This window comes from Podarcis muralis, chromosome 2 (assembly GCF_964188315.1).
Source record: "Podarcis muralis chromosome 2, rPodMur119.hap1.1, whole genome shotgun sequence".
In the NCBI taxonomy this organism is placed as follows: domain Eukaryota; kingdom Metazoa; phylum Chordata; class Lepidosauria; order Squamata; family Lacertidae; genus Podarcis; species Podarcis muralis.
This window is the reverse complement of record NC_135656.1, coordinates 93,360,998-93,385,844: the sequence shown is the minus strand read 5'-3', so window position 1 is coordinate 93,385,844 and position 24,847 is coordinate 93,360,998. Positions and strand designations below refer to the sequence as shown.

General features: G+C 43.5%; 1 protein-coding gene across 4 annotated transcripts in view; it reads left to right on the top strand.

Annotated features, from left to right (window-relative positions):
- Window positions 1-2,581: 2,581 nt before the first annotated feature.
- The window catches only part of CHL1 (cell adhesion molecule L1 like), a 220,886-nt gene continuing 198,620 nt past the window's right edge, over window positions 2,582-24,847 (top strand). For 2 of the 4 annotated variants that reach the window (XM_077925025.1, XM_077925026.1), the window contains exon 1: window positions 3,741-4,243. The gene's annotated coding sequence lies outside the window, so the exon portion shown is untranslated. Of the gene's footprint in view, window positions 2,788-3,739; window positions 4,244-24,847 lie in introns of those variants that run through there. The other 2 variants (XM_077925023.1, XM_077925024.1) reach the window with 2 other exon arrangements.

Sequence of the window (24,847 nt, the reverse complement as noted above, 5' to 3'; positions counted from 1 at the left end):
TCTTAGAAATGCACCGTTTGCAAAGCTCTATTCTCTCAACTTCAGCTGCTCATCAAAGAAATTTGAAAATGATACTGATGTATCTCAGAAGGTTGTTGCAAGGAAGGACTGTGGCAAAAATATACCTGAACACTCAGGCAGAGTAAGTCGGAGAAAAGCATAGAAGTGAGGTGCTGTTAGCATCCCAGGAGTCTAGTTTTTGTCATAGGCAGCTGGACCACCCAAATCACTTCTAGGTAATTTCTATGGCCATTCAGATTAAAAATGCATTTATATGATGCTAAATGGGACGCGGGTGGCGCTGTGGTCTAAACTACTGAGCCTCTTGGGCTTGCTGATCAGAAGGTTGGCGGTTCGAATCCCGACAGCGGGGTGAGCTCCCGTTGCTGTGTCCCAGCTACTGCCAACCTAGCAGTTCGAAAGCACACCAATGCAAGGAGATAAATAGGTACCGCTGTGGTGGGAAGGTAAATGGCATTTCTGTGCACTCTGGCACTTGTCATGGTCCTCCATGCACCAGTAGTGGTTTTGTCATGCTGGTCACATGATCCAGAAAACTGTCTGTGGACCAACGTCGGCTCCCTCAGCATGAAAGTGAGATGAGTGCTGCAACCCCATAGTCACCTTTGACTGGACTTAACTGTTCAGGGGTCCTTTACCATTACCTTTATGATGCTAAAGAAAGACATGGCTCGCTTTCACTGCAATTTGATAGCCACTCGTAAGGACCAATCTTTTATAATGCTCCACCCCAAAATGAGTATAATCTAAAGAAGTGGCAGAACCTCGATTTTAGCATGCTTTAGGCCAGCAGGTTGGTGCAAAATCGCTGCCCAAACTCAATGCATCCCTATGGACATTTGGAATGACAAGCCTGTTGTAGAGTTTTATGTTGAGGCTTTCAGGGCAAGGTGCTAAACCGCAGTCCACTCACTGCAAGATGGCCTAACACATTCATAAGGCCAACTGGAGGTATGCCTTTATTCTGAAGCTTTCTGTTTCTGAATGGGGTGTGTGCAGAATTACAGCTGAGGCAATGCACCCCATTCAGAAAGTCTGCTGATTTTTATGCAGTTAAGAATGGAAACAGTTTTGAAAGGGGAATAGTTTAAGAGGATCCAAGCCATGCCAGTGCGTTGCAGTCACCATTCAGAAACAGAGTTGCTTGTGATGGAAGGCACCAAAGGCTGCAGATGACTTCTCAGGACCAAACATATGCCAATGCTGGCCATTCAGAAGTCTACTTAGTCGCCTGGGTGTATTCTGAGGTTGTAATAGAGGAAAACTAAAATTGGCTACATCACAGGGTTGTTGTGATTTCTATTGAGATCCTGTCTTAGTACCAAAATGAGTGAGAGTGGGAAGTGGGAGACAAGGTTGTAAGCATCCCAAGAGCTTGGGGAAAGGGGTCCCTGACACAACTGTGATTGATGGTGGGTCTCAACTTTATGCAAGTCATTTCTCCATTTCCTACAACCATTTGAATACTGTTTTGCTGGCCACTCCACAATTCTGTTGATCAACATAGTGGACAATAATGCCTTTAGATCATTTAACAGGGTCTGAGCTATGGGGAAGGGCTGTAGCTCAGTGGTAGAGCATCTGCCTTGCATGCAGAAGACCCCAGGTTCAATCCCCAACATCTCCAGGTAGGATTGGGAACATCCACCTTCCCACCCACTTGAAACCATGGAAAGCTGCTCCCAGTCAGTGTGGACAATATGGGGCTAAATAGACCAGTGTGCCAATTCAGTACATGGCAACAGAAAATCCCCTGTTTTTCAGGCAGAGAAGGGTAGAAAGTGATGGGTTTGCAGCAGCAATTTAGCATGACATAATCTCTTACCAATGGGTTGTAGCGGCAATTTGGAAAGGCAGGTTTTTGTCACCAGCCTCTCTGTGTGGTTAACCAATCACCCTGGAGTTGAAGTAGCTATTTAAAATGGGTATTTCAAATGGCAATTCTCTGTCACTTGTTTTAGTACATCCCAAAATTAGCCCTGACAAATATCTCATGCATCCAAAACTGGATGCAATCTACTTACTTGTTCAGAGCAAAGGGGCATTTATTTTACTTGCATCCTGCAGAGGAGAAGCCCCTGTATAAAGATTGTTCCAGCATGTCCTTTTTGTGGTGGTGGTGAAGTTGGGTGTTGAGGGGCATTATTATTATTATTATTATTATTATTATTATTATTATTATTATTATTATCATCATCGTCATCATCATCATTACTACATAGCTGATCAGAGTGCATGCCCTGTGCCTCATCTCCCACTTCTCCCCCCACCGTCAGAAGGAGGGGTCTTCTTCTCCCACCCCCATTTCTCAGAGTTCCTCCCCTCCACCCCACAGTGTGGGGAACTTTCCAAGCCCCACTTCTTGGCTGTTCTCGCTGTCTAAGCCCATTTTCGCTGGAAGGGTGTGGCAGATACCTGAGGAGTTCAGGGAGGGAAAGTGTGAGGCACTAGCAACATGCCAGGACTGGACCTCTTTACCTTTGGGCAGAGGGAGGAGGCGGCTGGCATGCGATCCCTCCTATCTCATGCAGCCTGAGGAAGAGGGGGGGAGGAGTGCGGGGTGGGGGGAATTGTGCATGCGTGCGCTTGTAGGGTTGTGTGTGAAACGATTAGAGAGCAGGGCACCAGTGCCAAGGGAGACCTTTCTCCACCCATCTGATGCCTGGTGGTGCCCACTTCCCTCCTGCTTCGCCCCCCCTCCTCGTTTTCTCCCCTGTTGCAAGCAGCTGCTCTGAAGAAGAAGAACAACTCGGCTGCCTTTCCAAGGTACGGCGCGCTCCCGGAGGAGCTTCTTGTTGCTCTTGGTAACGCAGGGTGGTTCAGCATGGCAAGGATAGCGCTCTCTCTCTCTCTCTCTCTCTCTCTCTCTCTCTCTCTCTCTGTGTGTGTGTGTGTGTGTGTTCTCGTGAGGGAGAGGGTGATCTCAAACTTTACCACCCATTAGGGGATATTCGAATAACGATAACCCGACGTTTTAGACACACACTTCTGCCCCCTTAATCTAGCTGGGGGTGTCCCTGACTCCTTTTGAGTTAAGGGAATGATCATTTCATTCTATGTTTCGAGGCAGAAGGGAAACCTGGGAAGCTGGGATCATCTCTCCTTGTTTTGTGTCTTCAGGGAAAGCTCATTTAATTTTTATGACTCAATGGGAGAAGTTCCACACCTGGCTGTATTTGTGTGCATGTGTATTTTACTCGACATATTTGTATGTTTCACACACGCACGCATTTTTCTTTTTTTTAACAAACCCAATATATACATAATTGGGATGGTTATACTGTATATCAGAGTACTCTCACCACATTCCACCCCCCACCCCCGCCCCAGAAGACAGTGACCATCACTGACCGTTTATGTTCAGGGAAGGGGTTTCACACCTGCTGCAGTGGGAGGGGGATCAGGTAAACCCTTCCCCAGTCCTCTGTTCCTCTGTAAATCGGGGAAAGACATTTCACTCTGGAAGGCGTGTGTATGTCTCTCTGTGTTGTGCTCCCGGGAATGTTAAGGGGGTGGGGATAATTCACTTTGATGGGTTAAACAGGGGCTCCTTCCCTAAAACACATGATTCCCAGGTACCGGGAAACGTTCCTTTCATCATTCCAGGTCGCCACAGGGTGAGCAGGTCCCTCGATGCCCCAAGACACGCATCACCCACCCACCTCTCTCTCCCTCCCTCCCTCTCTCACTCTTTCCTAGGGAATACTACCAGCTCTCTCTCCCAGCTTTGCAGCGGTGTAAAGTGGGGAGGGGGGTTGGCTCTGGCTGTCTTTTTCCTCCCTTGAGCAGCAGCAGCAGCAGCAGCAGCAGCAGCGTGTGTGTGTGTGTGTGTGTGTGTGTGTGGAGCTGGGAGAGATTTGGGAGGTTTAGGGGCTCGTTGCCATGGCTCCCTTGAAGCTCTGCCGAAGGAGATATTGATGCCAGTCACGGAGGGACCCTTCTTCCTTTCTGCACGCTTGATATTTTCTTCCCTTCTTCTCTCTCTCTCTCTCTCTCTCTCTCTCTCTCTCCCTCTCTCTCCTCCTCCCTCCCTCCCTCCTCCTTTCCCCTTTTGGCGGAGCAGGCAAAGTGATTAATTTGGCGAGCCGGGACGGGGCTTCCTGGTGCTGCGCTCGCCTCCCGAGCAAAAACGGAGCCGGACTCCCTGGCAAACTCCTGCTGCCTCTTCCCGGAGAGGTCCACACGCCCCCCACCCCACCCCAGGGGCTGCCCAGGCTGCAAGGTAAGAGAGAAAAGGACGGGTGAGGGGTGGTGGTGGTGTTGAAGGAGCAAAGAGTGTGAGAGAAGAGGGGGGAGGGGCTGCTCGCTCCCTCTCACCTTGATGGGAAATCGATGGCCATTGGCTTCCTGGACGGAGCCAGCAGGCAACTCCGGGGCTGTCCAGGACGGCAGGAAAGTGACAGGAGGAAGCCCGGGACGGGGTCTCCAAAATATGGGAATGGGGCGGCGTTTCTTCCCCACACCTTGAAATATGCAGAGATGAGGTGGGTGGGTGTGGCCGGAGCAAAGGCAAGGCTTACCTATGGCTCACCTGGAGGGCTGCATTTAAAACCGCGCCCCCCTCCTTCCCCACCTCAGTTTGCTTCCCCTGCCCGGTGCCATGGGCAGTTTAACAAGTGCTTGGCTTGGCTCTCCCAAGGCATGGGTTGGTGGCGGGGTTGAGCGAGGGAATTTCCTCGGAATGGAGCCGTGTTGAGTGTGGAGCTTTTCCTGCGCGCAGGTGCGCGTAAAGTACCACCCCCTTTCTATCCAAGACAGAGGAAAGAGATGCTCTCAGGTTGTGGATCAAACTCGTATTGCCAAAGTATGGGGCGTGGGGATTTCACGTTTAAAGTCCACCATCGCCTCTCAAGGGATCGATCAATTGTGCAGTCCCGGGAAAGGGGGCGGGGACTCTCCCCTCCCGTGTGTCCGTGTCGCCTGGAGAAAGTTTGCATGTGGACGCGGTGCGCTGGAAACATCAGAGAGACCGTTTCCTGAGTCTCTGGGGGTGAAGGGGGTCGTTTTGTGTTTCTCGACATCGACAAGTGCGAATCAAAGATGTATGCTGCTGAATGTGAGGATTAGATACCTTTAGTTGTTTGTGCTATATGAAACACTTAAATCTCAGGGGTGTGGGTCTGAGCCCCACATTGGGCAAGAGATCCCTGCGCTGCAGGGGGTTAGACTAGATGACCCTCGTGGTCCCTCCCAACTCTATGATTCTATGTCATGCTGGATGTTTTGGATGCAGTCAATCTTGCAGGGCTTGGCTTGGTTTTCCAGTAGGAGCACAGCTCTTATTTATGAAGATAGTATTTCATTCAAATAGGCCAGATGTGCTTAAAGGTAAAGGTAAAGGGACCCCTGACCACTAGGTCCAGTCGTGGCCGACTCTGGGGTTGCGGCGCTCATCTCACTTTATTGGCCAAGGGAGCCGGCGTACAGCTTCCGGGTCATGTGGCCAGCATGACTAAGCCGCTTCTGGCAAACCAGAGCAGTGCACGGAAACGCCGTTTACCTTCCCGCCGGAGCGGTACCTATTTATCTACTTGCACTTTTTTGGTGTGCTTTCGAACTGCTAGGTTGGCAGGAGCAGGGACCAAGCAACAGGAGCTCACCAACCGCCAACCTTCTGATCGGCAAGTCCTAGGCTCTGTGGTTTAACCCACAGCGCCACCCGTGTCCTCTGTAACTGAAGAGCACCTGAGATGTTACGGTGGTATGGCCTATGAGTTAGAATGTTGGCATGGCCAACTTCCTGGACTGAGCTGCAGCAGGATAAACCCTCCCTACACTAGTCCCGCCTTCCCTCCCAAAAGCCACTTCCTCCCACATGCTTTCCTTTCTGGTAGAAGTTCCTTCCAGCCTTGAAGGCTCCTAAAGGGAAGCAGAACTGTGCAATGGATCTTAGAATGAAGAAGGCAGGGTGAAAATTTCACACCCTTCTGCCCCCTCCTCAAATGCTTTTTAGGAACGTGGCAGCAACCTAACACAGGGTTGAGATGTTTGGGTGTATTGCCTTGGATTTGAAAGCAGAGTTTCTTTTTTATAATAGAAAAGCAGGGTGGAATTCCATTAAATAACTCAAAGGAATTGGCTGCCCCTGAGTGTGTGTCTCAGACCACTGGATTGAATCCAGTCTCAATTTGTTTTTTACTTAATAGCAGCGAAAGGGAGGAGTGCACTGCCTATCAGACTGTAGTGCAGGAGGAGGAGGATAAGTTTAAACCTTTCCTCCCCCAGCCATGATCCTCATGCAGGATAAGGGTTAGAAGAAACAAACAAACCCTGCCATTGGTGCCAATGAGAACCCCCTTTTGCCCAAGGCTATTAGCGGTTTGTTGACACAATGGTTCATTGACAGCATCCTACACACCATGAAAACTGCTTTCTTCTGCACCTGCTATTAAATTTTCAAAACTTGGTGCGGTTGCTAATGTTTAGAGTCAATGTGTCAGTTTGGCCCTAATTTTGTCACACACCTGCTTGAAATCAGTGCGAAAAGTAAGCCATTAATAAAATCAAGTTCTGCTCATTTCAGTTGCACCTAAGTGGAAGTAACTTTAGTCTGGATCATCTAACATATAGCTTGGTTCCCTTCTGATATTGTTGGACTGCAACTCCCATCATCCCTCATTATTGTCCATGGTCACTGGTGGCTCTTGCCTTTTGGGACTAGGAGGATAGAAAGCAGGAAGGCCAACAGTAGGTGAAGCCTGAGCCAATGACAGCTGGAGCCAACTTCTTCTAGATTCATCCCTGAGTTCTGCATGGGCAAAATGGAAGCTAAGGAGGAGGAAGCCAGCAGCCAGGGAGGACCACTTTCAGCTACCAGGCTGGAAGTTCTCCACTTCTGACCTAATCCATCAGAAATCCATTTGCAGGGTGGTGGTCATGGTGAATAAAAGTGTAGACTCTGGCTCAGCTTGATTTCAAATTGGGCTCAGCTAATACAAGCTGTTTTCCAAACAAAAACTAGAGACTATATCATTCCTCCAGCCCCCAAACCATATTTCAAAATTCAGAAACGACATCAGGAGCAAGACAAGGCATGAATGCTTCCTCTACGTGTGAGATCCTGCCTGCCTGCCAACCTCTCTCCATCCCAAACCTTACATGATGGCAACTTGAGTGAGTGTCTGCCTCAGTTCTTTTTGCAAATCTTTCCCTTCCTCAAAGGGCAGCAAATCCCTCACCTTCCAGATGTAAACAGTGTAGCAAGACGTGTATGCCAGTGGGGAGGCTCTGCCAGTGACAGAAGAAGGAGCTTAGTTTCAGCTTCCCTCTTGATAGAAATTATTTCCCCTAATGCTTTTCTTCCTCCAGACATACAAGCCCTTGAACTCCTGCAGGAAATGACAGACTAGCCTCTCATTAGCTGGAAATGCGATTCTGAACTTCATTTCTAGAACCAGGAGACACCAAGAAGACTTTTCCAGTCGTTGCTGGAACCCCATGCTGCCTGATGCCCCATCATTCTTCTCCATTGTGGGGATGGGGAAGGGTAGCTGACATCAGAGACATGTCACTGATCAAGTTCTTCTTCAAGGGTTCCTTTCTTCAAGCATTTGATAAGAGTGCTTGAGGGGACCATTTGACTATTGGACCAGCATCTCTTTCCCCCACATCCCTATTTGATTTCATTCTTAAGGTAACCCTGATGTTGAAGTAAAATGCCCAAGACTACTGGACTGAGGCATGCATATTTTTACAACGCTTTGGGGGCTGATGAGGCTAGCATTTTCAGGATAGTTCTCTTTTAGAGAAAAGCACTGTTCTAGATAGTACCGCTTGAAGAACCATGTGGCTAATGGCCAACTGTCATCTGCTGCTGCTATCATAAGAAGCTCATATTTATCTGGTACAAAATATTGATTTTTCCAGATCACAAGTTGTGGCTAACTTATACATTTATGTGTCATTTCCTGAGACTTTTTTTCTGGTTCAAAAGGCAAGCCAAATGTCTAAACTATGTATAGATCAGCAAGGGATTCCTGGAGCATGTGAGTTTTGTGTGACAAAGCATCCCTTCTACCCCTTGAACTTCCCAATACCAACACCAAGAATAAGAGGCATGGCAACTATACCAGCTCTGAGACTATCATTTGGGTTAAATCGGGCCACAACTTTATTGACTACAGATGTAAGAGGTTTGGCATAGGCAGGAATCTGCATGTAGCAGAACTTGTGTCTGAGCTGCTGGTGCCCCCTTCCTGAAAATGAAGGTCTTCTCATCTTTTAGGGAATGAAAGAGAGAGTGAGGAGCTAAGAGCATGAATTGAATTGGATCGTGTTGCTAGTTGCTGGGAATCCCAACTGGGGAGAGTGTTGTGCTCAGGTTCTGCTTGCGGGTTTCCTGTTATAGGCATCTGATTGGCACCTGTGAGAAAAGGGTTCAAGGCTAGATGGGTCTTTGGTCTACTCTAGCACAGCTGCTTGGATGGTCCCATGAGGCAGGGGCTTGCCTGTGGAGTATGCCCACCTCAGTTCTGGTTGCAGCAGTTTGAGTAAGGACCCTAATTGTTGCTCCAAACACAATGGACTAGTTCTTTCAGTATGAAATGAAAATGTTTCATTTAAACATTAATAACAGTCAATGCATTTGCATTGTACTTTGGGTATGTAAAAGTTTATTCATAAATGGAGGAGCATACTACCTACGTCATCAGTGACAGTAATTCTCTACTGTACTACTGTGCTGCCAAGAAATGAATAGTTGTATTCTTTATGAGGGCTTGAAACAAGAAAATTAGGATACTGTACATATGTTCAATTGTGGGTCTTTGGATTATAGTTTTCTATTCAACATAGTAGCTGTCACTCAGAGGAACGCAATTATTACAGGAATTTAGCATGTACTACGTTGATAATTAAACATAATGAGTGAAAACATAATAGCCCTGCTATTTATTCCAGAAAGCCGCAAGATAAGTATTCCTATAAATAAGAGATTATTTGCAAGCATTTTATGTTTATTTAGTGGAGTCTGAACTGCAGCCATTTTGTTTGCCACTGAAATGCTTAATGAATCACCTGTCATTGGATGGGAGGGGGCAAGCCAACAAAAAGTACCTTTAAGGTAGACTCAAGGATGTTGTGAATAGTGGGCATGATAAGAAAGCTTCTGTTTTTTTTTTTTTATAATAAATTTTTATTAGTTTTCCATAAATAAAGAATAAACAAAACAAAAACATAGACATAAACAAACAAAAACATGACTTCCCCATACCACCCCTTTTCTGCATTCTTGTTTCAAGATTTTTCAGCAACCCTCTGATCATAACTTAAATATATTTCATGTATTTAACTTCAGTTAGTTATTAATACAACTGTAGTTCTTTATCTCTTATAACTCTGAGCCCCTAGTTTTCCAAATTAAAACAGTTTTTAAGATAAACTTTAAATTTGTTCCAATCTTCATCCACCGCCTCTTTCCCCCGGTCTCGAATTCTGCCAGTCATCTCTGCCAGTCCCATATAGTCGATCACCTTCGTCTGCCATTCTTCCAACGTGGGTAAATCTTGCGTCTTCCAATACTTTGCTAAAAGAATTCTTGCTGCTGTGGTGGCGTACATAAAAAATGTCCTATCCTTCTTTGGCACCATTTGGCCCACCATACCCAAGAGAAAGGCCTCTGGTTTTTTAACAAACGTTCTCTTCAGAACTTTTTTTATTTCATTATAGATCATTTCCCAGAAAGCCTTAATCTTCGGGCAGGTCCACCAAAGGTGATAGAAGGTTCCCTCCGTTTCACTGCACTTCCAACACTTGTTATTGGGCAAATGATAGATCTTTGCTAACTTAGCAGGAGTCATGTACCACCTGTAGATCATTTTCATAATGTTTTCTTTTAAGGCATTGCATGCCGTAAATTTAACACCAGTGGTCCATAACTGCTCCCAGTCTGCAAATTCAATGTCATGCCCAATGTCCTGTGCCCATTTAATCATATTAGATTTCACCATTTCATCTTGAGTATTCCATTTCAACAGCAAGTTGTACATTCTTGACAAATTTTTAGTATTGGGTTCTAACAGTTCTGTTTCTAATTTTGACTTCTCCACCTGGAAGCCTTTCTTTCTGTCCTGTTTAAATACTTCATTTATCTGTCGATAATGTAACCAATCTCTCACCTTAAATTTCAGTTTCTCAAAACTCTGCAATTTTACATTTTCACCATCTTGTTCTATAATTTCACAATATTTAGGCCAATTAGAACCCATATTCAATTTTTTCACCTCTTTTGCTTCCATTGGTGACAACCACCTGGGGGTTTTACTTTCAAACAGATCTTTATACTTAATCCAAACATTATACAGAGCTTTCCTTACCATATGGTTCTTAAAACCTTTATGCAATTTTACCTTGTCATACCATATATATGCATGCCAACCAAATCTATTGTCAAATCCTTCAAGGTCCAAAATGTCTGTATTCTCGAGGAGCAGCCAATCTTTCAACCAGCAAAACGCTGCTGATTCATAGTAGAGTCTTAAGTCCGGCAGGGCAAAACCCCCTCTATCTTTCGCATCTGTTAATGTCTTAAATTTTATTCTTGGCTTTTTGCCCTGCCAAACAAATTTCGATATGTCTTTCTGCCACCTCTTGAAACAGTCCATCTTGTCTATTATTTGTAATGTCTGAAACAGAAATAACATTCTAGGCAATACATTCATTTTGATAACAGCAATTCTGCCTAACAAGGAAAGTTTCAGCCTTGACCATATGTCTAAATCTTTCTTAACTTCTGTCCAACATTTATCATAATTGTCTTTAAAAAGATTCACATTTTTCGATGTCAAATTCACCCCCAGGTACTTCACTTTTTTTGCTATCTCCAAACCTGTTTCATTCTGGAATGTCTCTTTTTCTTCATTTGTTAGGTTTTTTTCCAATACTTTAGTTTTTTGTTTGTTCAGCTTAAATCCTGCAACTTGACCAAATATCTCGATCAGTTCTAAAACTCTTTTTGTACTAGTGATTGGCTGTTGCAAAGTCAAAACTAGGTCATCTGCAAATGCCCTTAATTTATACTCTTTCACTCCGACCTGAATTCCTTTAACCAACTGGTCCTTTCTAATCATATTTAACAAAACCTCCAGAACTAGTATGAAAAGTAGGGGGGAAATAGGACATCCCTGTCGTGTTCCTTTCTCTATGGCTATCTCTTCCGTTACCACATTGTTCACAATTAGCTTTGCCTTCTGCTCAGAGTAAATTGCACCTATACCATTTTCAAAACCTTGGCCTACCCCCATCCCTTGGAGATTCTTTTTCATAAAACTCCAACAAATATTGTCAAAGGCTTTCTCCGCGTCCACAAAAATCAAAACCGCTTTTCTGTTAATGTTCATTTCCAACAGTTCCACAATGTCTATTATGTTCCTCACATTGTCAGACATGTGTCTACCCGGGAGAAAGCCAGATTGATCCTTATGAATCTCACTTGTCAATACTTTCTTCAGTCTTTTTGCTAAAATGTCTGCAAAAATTTTGTAATCCACATTTAATAATGATATCGGGCGGTAGTTCTTAACCTGGTTCTTTTCAGTCTCGGTCTTTGGTATAAGTGAGATAAAAGCCTCTTTCCACGTTTCAGGTGCCTTTTTCCCCTCCAATATTTCATTGCAAACTTCTTTTAGTGGTTGCACTAAACCTTCTCTCAAAGCTTTATAATATCTAGCCGTCAGTCCGTCTGGTCCTGGAGACTTTCCCAGTTGTGCCTTTTGTATGGCCTCCTCTATTTCCTGTTCTGTTATTTTCTCATTCAAAATCAACTTGCCCTGTTCTGGAATTTTCGGTAGTCCATAATTTTTAAGAAATTCTTCTATTTCTTGTTCATTTACTGGCCCTTGTGTGTATAATTTCCTAAAAAAACTTTGGAAACAGTTACTTATCTCATTTGGCTTATGAACATTCTTTCCCTCTATCTCCAAACAAGTAACTGTGTTCAATTTTTGTCTCTTTTTCAATTGCCATGCAAGGAGCTTCCCACACTTGTCTGCAGACTCAAAAGTCCTTTGTCTCATTTGTTTAATTTTCCATTCTATCTCTTGATTTGTCAGTTCCATATATTGCGTCTGATAATATTTTATTTCTCTCAAAATTTCTTGAGACTTTGGTTTTGACCTCAGTTTCTTTTCTCCTTCCTTCATTTTTTCTAAAATTCTTTCTTTCCTTTCATTTTGCTTTTTCCTCTTGATTGAATTCTGTTGTATCAGGAAGCCTCTCATCACGGCTTTACTTGCGTCCCAAATTGTTCTTTTTTCCACATCTGTTCTCAAATTTATCTCGAAATAATCTTTCAATGTCTTTAGGGCCTTTATACAAAATTGTTCATCTCTAAATAGGGAGTCATTCATTCTCCATCTAAAGGATCCAGTTGTTGTCATTTTCATTTCCATCTTTACAGCATTATGGTCGGAGCAGGTTTTTGGGCAGATTTCTACTTTTTTAATCTTTGTAGCCATCACACTAGATACCCAGATTTGGTCGATTCTCGTCCATGTCATTTTAGATTCCGAGAAAAAAGTTCCCTCTCTCTCGAGAGGATTCTTTGTTCTCCAAATATCAATCAAGTCCATATTTTCCGTCATCTCGAAGAAAGTCTTTGGTAATCTTCCTTCTTTAGATATTGTCTGTCTTTGTGCCTTGTCCATGTTTGTAGAAACCACTCCATTCATGTCCCCCATCATTATTATTTTGCAGTCGAGATAATCTAGTAAGGTCTCATGCAACTTCTTAAAAAATTCTGCCTTCCCATCATTTGGTGCATATACTCCAATTATCAAATATTTTTCCCCCTGGATCTGTACTTCAATTGCCAGGTATCTTCCTTCTTCATCCTTAAATTTTAACTTTGGGTCCAATTTTTCCTTTGCATAAATCACTACTCCTCTCTTTTTTACTTTATCAGAAGATATAAATTCTTGTCCCAGTCTTTTGTTCACCAACAATTTCCTGTGTGCTCTAGTTATGTGAGTTTCCTGTAGACATATCAGATCCAGTTGTTCCCTTTTCAAAATGTGGAAAACCTGTCGTTTTTTTCTGGGATGGTTCAAACCGTTGCAATTCCAGCTTAGAAGCTGCAGAGACATTTTGTTTGTTAGATGTTTGATCCTCCGACTGCTCCAAGTTTTTCTTCCTCTTCAGTTGGCAGTTGTGGTAGTCCAAATGATAGATTTGCAATGTCTGTTAGCCCTCCTCCTTCTGGTGTTAATCCTTGCCCTTCTTTTGCCGGATCCACCGTACCTTTCTGTAGGTCCTCTAGGTTTCTCTCCAAAAAGTACTCTTTCTCCTGTACTGTTCTTATTCTTACTTTCTTCCCTTTATAGTTGAAGGACAACCCCTGTGGGAATTCCCACCTGAAGGGTATGAAGTTCTTCCTCAGCAAATTGGCAAGATCTCTATAAAAGGTCCTCACTTCCAAGATGTATTTAGGGATGTCTTTAAAGATTTGGACTTGAATGTTTCCAATCACCAAAGCTTTTTGGTAATGAAGGTTCAGTATCTTGTCTCTTTCCTCTTTGGTTCTAAAGGTGATCAGACAATCCCTTGACTTCTTACTTTGCTTTCTACCAAGTCTGAAAGCAGTTGTTATCCCCACTTCGTCTTCCTCCAGATCTTCTTGCCAATTTTCCAGAATTGCCTCTGTGAGAAATTCCGCCAGATTGTCCTCTTCTTTCTCTGGAACCTGTCTAAATTTCAGATTTCGTTCTTTCCGTTGTAATTCCAGTAAGGAGAGGGCCGCTTCATGCTCATTCACCTTTTTCTCAATCGGCACAAGTCTTTCCTGTGTCTCACCTGCGACAGATTTTGCACTCTCTGCAATTTTCCTTGTTTCTGAAGATTCCTGAATCAGTCTATTTATAGATTCTGTATTTGTTGCCACTGATGTGGTATTCAAATCCAATCTTGCTGTAAGTTCTGTCAATTTCTTTGAATTTTCTGCTGATTGCTTTGTTAAGGCCTCAAGGGATTGATTTATTTTAAGCAGTGCCTGTGTCATAGGTTCCATTGATGCTGCTGTCCCAGTGTCTGGTGCAGGCACTGTGTTGCCAGAGATTGAGCCTCTTTTCTTTTGTGTTTGTTTAACTTTAGATCTGGTTCTTATCTCCTCTGCCGTGCCACTCATATCCCAAGGCCGTTCTCACAGGAAAAACTTGCAATGGAAAATCCCAGTATTAGTCAGTTACTTTACAATTTTTCCCTCTTAGCCCTCAAGAGGGAGCAGTTAAAAGTTTCCAAGTTAGAAACAACAAAGAGACAGAAAGCCGGATGTAGAAAATCTCAAGTCCGCCATTAAAGTTATAAAACTTCTTCTCCAATTTAAATTTGGTTAGTCCAATATCAGTAACAAAATCCCATTTAAATCTTGAATGTCTTAAAATTTTTCCACCATTTAAGGTGTAGTCTATATCCACTTCAAAGTTGTTTTAAAGAACAGTTTTCCCGGTGTTAAGTCCTGGCAGGTCGTCCCGGGGATCAGAGCAGTGAAAAACTTTGTTTCCCTTTAAGTTAAAAGTATCTTCGCAAGACTGTCTTTTTTTCCCCCTTCTCCTGCCAATCTGGAGGGGAGAGATACTTTTGACAGCTCAGGTTTGACAGTTCGCAACTAAGTCTCTAATAACTGCAGCGAGGTCTTTCGTTGCTTTAAATTCCTGCAGTCCAGGGGGGGCAGACTTCCTTATTTTTTGCCCTCCCGTTTTCAGCCAAATTTTCAATTTTTTAAGGTTCCTAATTTTTTCCCTTCTTACTCACGGGAATCCAGTCCAGATTTTCTTTTCAGGAAGGAATCGGCGCTCTCCGCTAATGGCGACGCGGCTTCACTCCGCAGGCTGGGTAGCGACTCTCAGCACCGCGCTCACTCCCGATGCCGCTCCGGAGCCTTTAAAAAGGCTCTTTCACAGTACCGGGGGGCGCAAAGGTGCCCACCGAGTCTCCTTGCTCTCAGGCTTCCGCGCCTGAGATTTTAGGGGTCCCCCGCTCGCCGTAGCGGGTAAGACCCGAACTTGCGGAGCAGTCCTTCTCCGGAGCTCGGAGGTAGGACCGCCATTAAGCGCTGGCACCGACCGGAAGTCGATAAGAAAGCTTCTGTATTCCCCAGCTTTTCTTTATTTTTAATTTCCCCACTGGGAGAGGACAGGAACTATTGCAAAACAGTACTAATTACTCCAGTTTATCTCACATGTGTTACATTGATGTGGTTAATTATTGCTTTTCCCATTAGCAGTGTTTTAAAGAATAATGAATTAACATATCACATTCATCAAAAGAGCATCTACAAAGTTTATCTTCTCAGAGCCAGTGTGTTCTTGCGTTACAAGAAGTTACGGAGGTTTCCCAAGGAACAAAATGTATTGGGATTCCTTTACAAGGTGCTTTAGACCTTGATGAATGACTTGAATTGATCACCAACGAGTGACACAGGAAAACTATTGGTTGCTTAGCAACCTGATGTGATTCTACAAATTTTGGGTGCATTTCTCCCGCAAGTGAGGAAATTCTGTTTTTGTTAAAGGAGCACTTTTTTGTCACTACAAAAGCCGCCCCGGCAAGAATACGTTACCCAGAGGAATTCTGTGCCACTCTTTGTAACAGAATATATTTGAAGGATAAAGACTGATGGCTGTTTGCTGGAAAACTGTGACAATCTGGAGCCATTCAAATGTTTCCAGTGCTTTATAATAAGTCATAATTGCATATTTGTCCTTTCTGAGTCAGACGTCTGCAGAAAGACAAGTAGCAGTGGGAGAAATCCCACTGGAGGGATTCATCCACTCTGTGCTTTTGAAATGGTTCATTCATGCTGTCTTGAAGTGTGAGGTCCTGCTAGGTCATGTTGAGTTACATGGTGTTTCATTATGAGTAAATGGAACATAGCATGGAGCATGCAGTTCAGTGATTGCCCAAATTATAACAGGGCAGCTTGGCACAGCTTGGGATTCATACGACGTGGGACCTTAGCCGGCTAGTCCCAAGGACTGAGATTGATTTCTTGAATGACTCATCTTCTGTATTGTCTTCCCCAAAAGGGATGCTAAAGATCTAAATTTCCAAAAGAAAATGGGGTGAAATTGTGTAGCAATGCCGATTGAAGACAAAGATGGGATTTAAGGCAACTCGCCGGTTTCCGCGGCAATTTGGACTGAAGCTTTGTTTAGAAAGAAGATAACTTTGTGGCTCGGCAAAACCCTAATGACACTATATTTGAAACCAGCACAGCTCATTGCTATATTCCGATGGGATAACTGTTTAACTGAGCCAATCCACATCTCTCTATCTATACCACATCCTAACATTGATTTTTAGGTAGAAATTCTATTACTTTCCGCTGGAGGACCTTCATTTGAAAAATGGCAAAATATGACCTTAAACACTAGATCAATGCTGCCCAACCATTTCTGGCTCATGAACAACAATATTGAGCAAGTAAGCGACTACAGGCTGCATAGTACTTTATTCCTTATCTACCCTGGAGGAGAAACAAAAGAATGAGAATCTCAGGAGGGGAGGGAAGTACATGGAATTCCTTTCTGTCCAACCTTTCCTTGACAGCTACATAAAAGGAACGAAGGAATGATCACGCAGGTTCATTCAAGAAGCAGTTTATGCACTCTTGGGTATATTTCATGCAATTCTGGTTGTTTCAGGCTCCCCAAGAATACAGTATGGGCAGGAGCTGAACTAAAAATAAAATAAAGGTAAATTGAAATGATCCAGTGAATGGGTTGTCTTCTTTATGAAGGATGACTTTAATGATTATATTTTTTAAAAGTCATAAATAGGCTGATTTGTGTGAGAGGCACAAAGGCTGTTTTTATGCCTTGAGATGGAGTGGAGAATAGATAAAAGCAAGGTACTATCAGGCTTCAAACACATGGGCTCATTCACTTTTAAGACAGAAGCTTTAAGAGAAAGAAATGCTAGTTTACCTGGTTAAGCTAAATGGCCCGTGAAAACAGCAGTCTGAAGTACAGCATCCATATTTAGTGACAGTATATCTCCGGCTGTGAAGTATAGAAAGAGAATTTTAACACTTTGGAGGGGAGAATTTCCACTTGCTTGCCACCCATCCCAAGCTCATATGATTTATTTTGATCTTAGAACATTAATGGTCGGGTGTGTGTCTGTGTGTGTGTGTGTCTGTGTGTGTGTGTGTGTGTGTCACCTACGATTCTCTGTTTGAAGGGCTGTCAGGTCCAAGATAAAGATAAAGAACTATAAGAAGGAAATCAAGGGCCTTGATATTTCACATGAAGAGTTAGTATCCAGACAGAAGAATAACCACTGGTCACAGTGGTTCCGACAGTCTTCCCCACTTTGGTGGCATGTTCTGCATTTACTTTTAAATCATAACAATGATTTATAATTTTCTAGCAATACATATGAATTAGCACATGTAAATTTACACGCTCTTTTTTTCTTCTCTGGTGATGTGTTTCCTCTCTTCTTTTTTGGCACTGTGTAAGGCCAGTCTTTCCATATAAGAGTGGATTCCACCCTAAATGGCTCAGATCATGCCAAGGTTCTAGTCTAAGCCTGCACAACATGTGACCCCAAAATCCAAATGCAGTCTGCCAGCTGCATATTAAAAACTACCTGGCAGGCATAACGCAAGCCTGGGGACTGGGAAGTCAAAATTATTCAGGCCTGCTATAAGGTATTTGTATTGGTTTGTGCAGGATTACCGGCAGTAAGACATTATGTTTTTATTATTGGTAGATTTTATTTGAAACTGGATCCCCTCCCCAACAATTACAAAAATCCCAAATGCACATATATAGTATGGAGGAGGGTACTTGGCTTGGCATTCGTCGTCGTTTAGTCGTTTAGTCGTGTCCGACTCTTCGTGACCCCATGGACCAGAGCACGCCAGGCACTCCTGTCTTCCACCGCCTCCCGCAGTTTGGTCAGGCTGATGTTTGTAGCTTCGAGAACACTATCCAACCATCTCATCCTCTGTCGTCCCCTTCTCCTTGTGCCCTCCATCTTTCCCAACATCAGGGTCTTTTCCAGGGAGTCTTCTCTTCTCATGAGGTGGCCAAAGTATTGGAGCCTCAACTTCATGATCTGTCCTTCCAGTGAGCACTCAGGTCTGATTTCCTTAAGAATGGATGTGTTTGATCTTCTTGCAGTCCATGGGACTCTCAAGAGTCTCCTCCAGCACCATAATTCAAAAGCATCAATTCTTCGGCGATCAGCCTTCTTTATGGTCCAGCTCTCACTTCCATACATCACTACTGGGAAAACCATGGCTTTAACTATACGGACCTTTGTTGGTAAGGTGATGTCTCTGCTTTTTAAGATGTTGTCTAGATTTGCCATCGCCTTTCTCCCAAGGTGCAGGCGTCTTTTAATTTCGTGACTGTTGTCACCATCTGCAGTGATCATGGAGCCCAAGAAAATAAAATCTCTCACTGCCTCCATTTCTTCCCCTTCTATTTGCCAGGAGGTGATGGGACCAGTGGCCATGATCTTCGTTTGGCTTTGGCTTGGCATTAGCATACATAAAAAGGATCCCAGGAGTGTAGCTGATCACAGGTTGAACGTGAGTCAGCAATGTGACGTGGTTGCAAAAAAGGTTAATGCAGCATTAATGGAACCAGTTTCCAAGTCAGAAAAAGTGCTACACTTTATTCTGTTTTATGGAGTACCGTGCTCAGTTCTGGGTGTTGCCCTTTAAGAAAGGTGTAGTCAAATTTGAGTGGGTTTAAAGGAGTGCAATGAAGCAGTATCTGTGAGAGAAGGTTGAAGAAACTAAGTTCAGCCAGAAGAAAGAAGACTGAGTGTTGGAAGCATAAGGTAAAGGGACCCCTGACCATTAGGTCCAGTCGTGGCCGACTCTGGGATTGCGGCGCTCATCTCACTTTATTGGCTGAGGGAGCTGGCGTACAGCTTCCGGGTCATGTGGCCAGCATAGACCTCTTCCAATCCATGAAGGCCTGTTACAGTGAAGGTTCAAAGCCTTGTTTTCTGTTGCCCAAGGGGACAGGACCAGAAGAAGTTACAGGAGGGTTCACTTTCACCAGAGGTCTTCAAGGATACACTGGGCAGCTGTCGGGGGGGGGGGGGGGTGTGGCTTAGCTCTGAATTTCCTGCATCAGGCAGGGGACTGGGCTAAATAGCCCACAACGTGTCCTCCAACAATATGATTCAAAGTTCCTCCTCCAGGTAGGGCTGAAAAGGAATGATTTCTGTCTGAAACCTTGGATAGCTACTTTCCAGTCAGTTCAGAAAACACTAAACTAGATGGAAAAATGGTCCAGCTTTCTGAATTCCTAGGCTGTCTCTGGTGCTCACAAAGAACAGTGACATTACTCTGATAAAACTGATGCAGCACAATTGCTTTGTTGGGAGAGTGAATTCTACTTCACACACAAAAAACCCCTGATGTTTCATTTATGAGAGCTCTAAGAGCGGCATCTTTAAAGTTATGTTTATTCCTAAAGAATTGGAATGAACTGAAGTCCCTGGCAATGGAGAGAAGGGGTGGGGAGGGAGTTACTTAAGACAATTACGTTGTGCTATTACACATGTCTGCTTGCATTTGAAGCAAACCCCCATTAAAGGAATTTCTGGCTTAATGATGCATGCTTCTAAGGCTGTCATTGGACAACTTGGATTTAGGGCTCAATATTCATGAAGCTAAGGAGAAACTGTGTAAAAGCACATTCCTCTCCCCTCACCCCATATTTCTGCATGCTTTTATGCACATCTACTGGCATGCACAGATGCCTGATTATTTCTGCCTGCAATTGCAGTAATTGCCTCTGTACAATAGCCAAGCAAATGCATTGCGATATAGGCCCCTAATTTAGTTCCTTTCACTTTGCTCAGTTAACCATTCAAGGCAGTCAGGATAGAGGGGAAAACCCCAGTCTCTTTGATACCTCTGATGATTTTTGCACATCTTCTGTCACCACAAGATGTCTTACGCACCATTCTCCACAAAGATACTTAGCATATTGCCTTGGAAAATGGAATATGCATTGATCAACATAAAGACACTTTTCAATGGGCTCTGTTAAAGACTAGAGAATGCCCTGTATATATTATGTAGGTGACAAGACAACAGCGCAGATGTAATGGTGGTATAATTTAGATGATTCAATGGGTTCCCAGTCTCGTAAGAGGGTTCCTGTTGGCCCATGTTCCGTATATCTAAGCAGAGCTTCATTCAAATCAGCAGGAGACCAGATGGATGCACAGCCCAGCTTCCAGGAAGAGGTTTCACATGACTAAAGATGCAGATTATACACTGAATTATTTGTAACCACATTACTAAAGCACTGACAGCAGCAATATTTTTTTATGCTGAGCGCTTAATTCTTCTCTGCACCCTCATTTCTTTTTTAAAAGTATATTATCAGATATCTGCTTTTCTCCTCTATCTCTCAGCACGTTAACTCATGGAACAAATTGCATGTGGGTATGCAAAAATAATGGAAGAAGCCATTCATTTGAATTGTCTTTTGCAATATACCTGAAGAAACATTCTATTACTGAGGTCAGGGGCAACACTAGGCGTTTTTCTGCCTGAGGACAAGATGCTCCTACATTCCAGACACAGAAACAGACTGGACTGGCAGTTGTATTAAAAGGACTCAGATTTCCTCTCTAGCAAGAACACCTTGAATGGTTAACTAAGCAAGGTGGGGAGACCTTGGCTGTGCACCTGAGGGCAGAAGGCCCATTTAGGTGGCACAACAGGCTGTGTGCCATGCACACTCTTGTCCTCCAGCAAAGGCGGATGGCCAAGGAATGGCCTTCCTTCCTCTTCTCCTGCCTTTTGTTTCTGTTGCCTGAAATAACTGCCTCATCACGCTGGCAAACGATAAGCCTGGCCTTGACATAGAGATCCCAATTCTCTCTAGAGGTCAAAAGTTGCCATGTGTCTCTTTTCAAACTGAAAAAAAATATATATCAATGAAGTTGATTAAAATATTAAGCAAAGTAAAGAGGCAAGTAGCAGAATGATTCGCCAGAACATATACAGTGGTACCTCGGGTTACATAAGCTTCAGGTTACATATGCTTTAGGTTACAGACTCCGCTAACCCAGAAATAGTGCTTCAGGTTAAGAACTTTGCTTCAGGATAACAACACAAATCGTGCTCTGGCGGCTAAAGTGGTGCTTCAGGTTAAGAACAGTTTCAGGTTAAGAACGGACCTCCGATACGAATTATGTACTTAACCTGAGGTACCACTGTATTCACAAGATAAAAATGCCCAGCAAGCAGATGCTGAATCCAAATGGATGCTGAATCCGAAACATAATTTGAGCCACATCCACACCATACATCAAAAGCACTGTTATATTGTTTTAACAGTTCCATAGTAAGCACATAAATTTGGGTCCCAGGTGGGGGAAAAGGCCAGGGTCACTATTCTTTCTCACTCTCAGGTTATAAACTCCTCGGAATGAAGTGGGGGGAGGGGAGGGGAATAGAACTTTTTTCATACATAAGTCTGTAAAGTACTGTATACACCCATTGTAAAATAATGAGAGAGAGAAGAGATCAGCAGTAAATTAAAAAAGTAACAGTGCTGTCAATTATTTGATAAAAAATTTGATTCCTAAAAATTTCTCGGCATTATACTTTGAAGAGCGTGTATGTAATTCAGTCTTGCAGAAGGATTCTTAATCTCTGCAGTGTACACATATGCTGGATTGCCCAGTTTTGCTTTTTCATGTCTGCCTGGCATGAGAAGATCTGATATCAGTCAGGTTATTAAACAGAGAATACCAAACAGTATCAACAAGACCTTGCAGGCATACAGGTATCTAATTTCCCATGTTGGCAAAACCTGTTTGTCCAAATGAATAGTTATCTGGAAACTCTATCTGAAGGGAGAGCCAAGTGAACTTTTTTTGGCATTGCACTTTCAGTCTGCCGGCAAATGAAGTTTGGAAGGTTGTGTCAGTAATAATGTGGATAGTAGGAGGCATCTATCCAAGTGCATAGATACATACAATAGCCCCAAAAAGAGAAGTGCCGGACTGTGGAGTGCTTTTTGGGTTAATGCCAGTTGGTTAACTGTATCAAATAAAACTGTATATCAAAGGGAAAAGGAAGTATGTGGCCTACCAATTTACTATCCCTACCTAAAGGAAAAAGAAAACAGAGGGGACCTATAGCAGGAGGAAATTCATCATGAAAAGTCAGTTAGTATCCACAACCATTTAATAAGGCTTACTTATTACATTACTGTGGCCCCTAAATGGCCTGGTCTATAGCATTTGCCATCTCTGGCTTAAGCTATTTGAGTTGTGAATGCCAGGCTATACAAATGGATAAGGGCAGAGGAGAGAGGGTTGGCTGCATAGCTGGTGGAAGGCCGAGACCCTGCTTAATAAAGCCCTTTTTATTCAATGCACTCCCTACTGCTGGCAGTGGGGAGCCCATAAATGCAGGGCTTACTGCATTCTTGACAAATGTAGGTTTTCATCTGCCAATTGATTCCATGTTTACTCACTCTTTCATCTAAAAAATCTGCGATGTTATTATCCCTGATTACGCCATTGAATTCCATCATCCCTGCTGTTTGCCTCTGTGCAACATGCGAGCCGAGCTCCTGCATGCTCTATTGGCAGGTGATTTCATGATAATACCTGCCCCAACCAGGGCTCACCTGCTGTGAGGCAGTGTAATTGGAAATGGAATTTTGAGCTTCATTTCCTGTTACATCCTAGTGAGCAGCTAGAAACAAACACAAAATAATCTGCATGAGAATACAACAGACAATTTTAATCGGGAAGCATTAAGGCAGTGGACTGGCAGTTACAGAAAGTAATATGTGGTAGGGGCCAGTCAAGCAGCCCCTGGAGTCAATAGGATTTCATTGACTGATTCCCAGGAAGCAGCATTTAGCTGGTACAGGTCTTGGAGCTCATTATGGTTTTGGTGCAGGGAGCTTTTGTGCTTCAGCAATGGAGTTGGCTTCCTCCTCCTAGTGTAGTAGAAACTGTGAATGTTCTTGCGTTGGCTCCCTGCAGTATGCAAAGATTTCAGAGAGCAATTCCAGCTCCTTGTCAGGTTGAGAAATTAATCCTCCCTGTATCACAAATAAGCCTGTTTTCTCTTTGGAAGCAGCATTAACAAGTCCAGGAAAAAAAATACGCTGTGCATTTAGTTCTGTTTTCCAATCCCAACCAAAACTGGAAATAATCAGTGTGTTCAAAAGGTCAGCAACACTGTAGACCCTGAGACAGAACATAATTCAACCAATTATGTTAACCATTGTCATAAAGACAGAGAAGTGTGTTTGTGATGTCTTTTGACTAGGCCTGTTTATCTTCTGTGCATGGTTTCACAAATGATGCTAACTATGCCATTTTACTCTAGCAGGTTTGTTTGTTTGTTTGTTTGTTTAACCATTTAGGAAGTACAGTATGGAAAATAACTATTGTTGTAAAATGGCCTCTACAGAAATGGAATTAAATTTATGGTGAATTAGCTTTTTTCTCTTCATATGAACCTTCACTTTGTTAAATACACATATAACTGGTAAAAGATCTATAATATGGTAGGGTTGTTGAGCTTTACTTAAAGAAATCACTGAAGTTGTTGAGCTTTTATGGGAAAACCCAAATGTTGTTGAGCCAAACGCCAGAAAAACCACAATTTTTCAAATCACTTGCCTGAGATCCAGGACAAAGTGCCACCTTTCAGGAATTCTGGATGTATGGCGCCCTATAATATGGACATAAGAAGGAGTCTTCTACTCAGGAATGCTGAGATGAGTGTGCAGCAAATTCTGGTGTTAATGTCTGTGCTTTCAACTGCAGAGTCAGAAGGAAACCGTGTTGAAAGGAAGCCATAATGAAACTTAATAGTTCTGTTGTCCAGTAGCAGCTGTTGAGTCTCTGCAGGTGGGCCTCTATGTCTTCCAACTTCCCTACACAGTGAGTTGCTGGCACTGAGGGGGACAGAAGAGGCACAGGGAATATGGTGTGGTGTGTGGCTCCTGCTGCAGTGCTTGACATCACACCGAGCTCCCTATGCCAAATTCCTCCCCTTTCCTTCTCAGTAGGCACCATTGACTTACTGTGTTGGGGAGCTGACAGAGAGAGAGAGAGAGAGAGAGAGAGAGAGAGAGAGAGAGAGAGAGATGGAACCTGCACCACCTCACCAATTGGTACTGCTGCTATCATAACCCTGGCAATTCAGCTACATATAAGTTTGCAGTCCTTATGGATGAAGAGAGATTTTCTGCAAAAACAACAACCAGGAAGCAAATCTTCTCTGCCCCCCCATAGTTTCTTGCCTGTCCCTCACAGCCCCTAGTCCCATTTCTTAACCTGAAACTGTTCTTAACCTGAGGTACCACTTTAGCTAATGGGGCCTCCCACTGCGCTGCCAGAGCACAACTTCTGTTCTCATCCTGAAGCAAAGTTCTTAACCTGAGGTACTATTTCTGGGTTAGCAGAGTCTGTAACTTGAAGCGTCTGTAACCTGAGGTACCAGTGTACTGACAAACTGGAATGTGTGCAGAGGAAGGTAACCAAGATGATAAAGGCTTTGGAAACCAAGCCCTATGAGGAATGGTTGAGGTATGTTTAGCCTGGATAAAGAAGAGACTGAAAAGAGATGGGAGAGCCGAATATCTCAAGAGTTGTCACAAGGAAGATGAAGTAAGCTTGTTTTCTCCTGTTCTAAAGGGTAGGCCCCAAACCAATGGATTACAGCTAAACATTAGGAAGAACTTTCTGCTCATAAGAGCTGTTCAGCAGTAGAACAGACTCCCACAGAAGGTGGTGGAGTTGTCTGGTTTGGAGGTTTTCAAGCAGTGGTTGGGTGGCCATCTGTCAGGGGTGCTTTTGTTGAGATTCCTGCATTGTA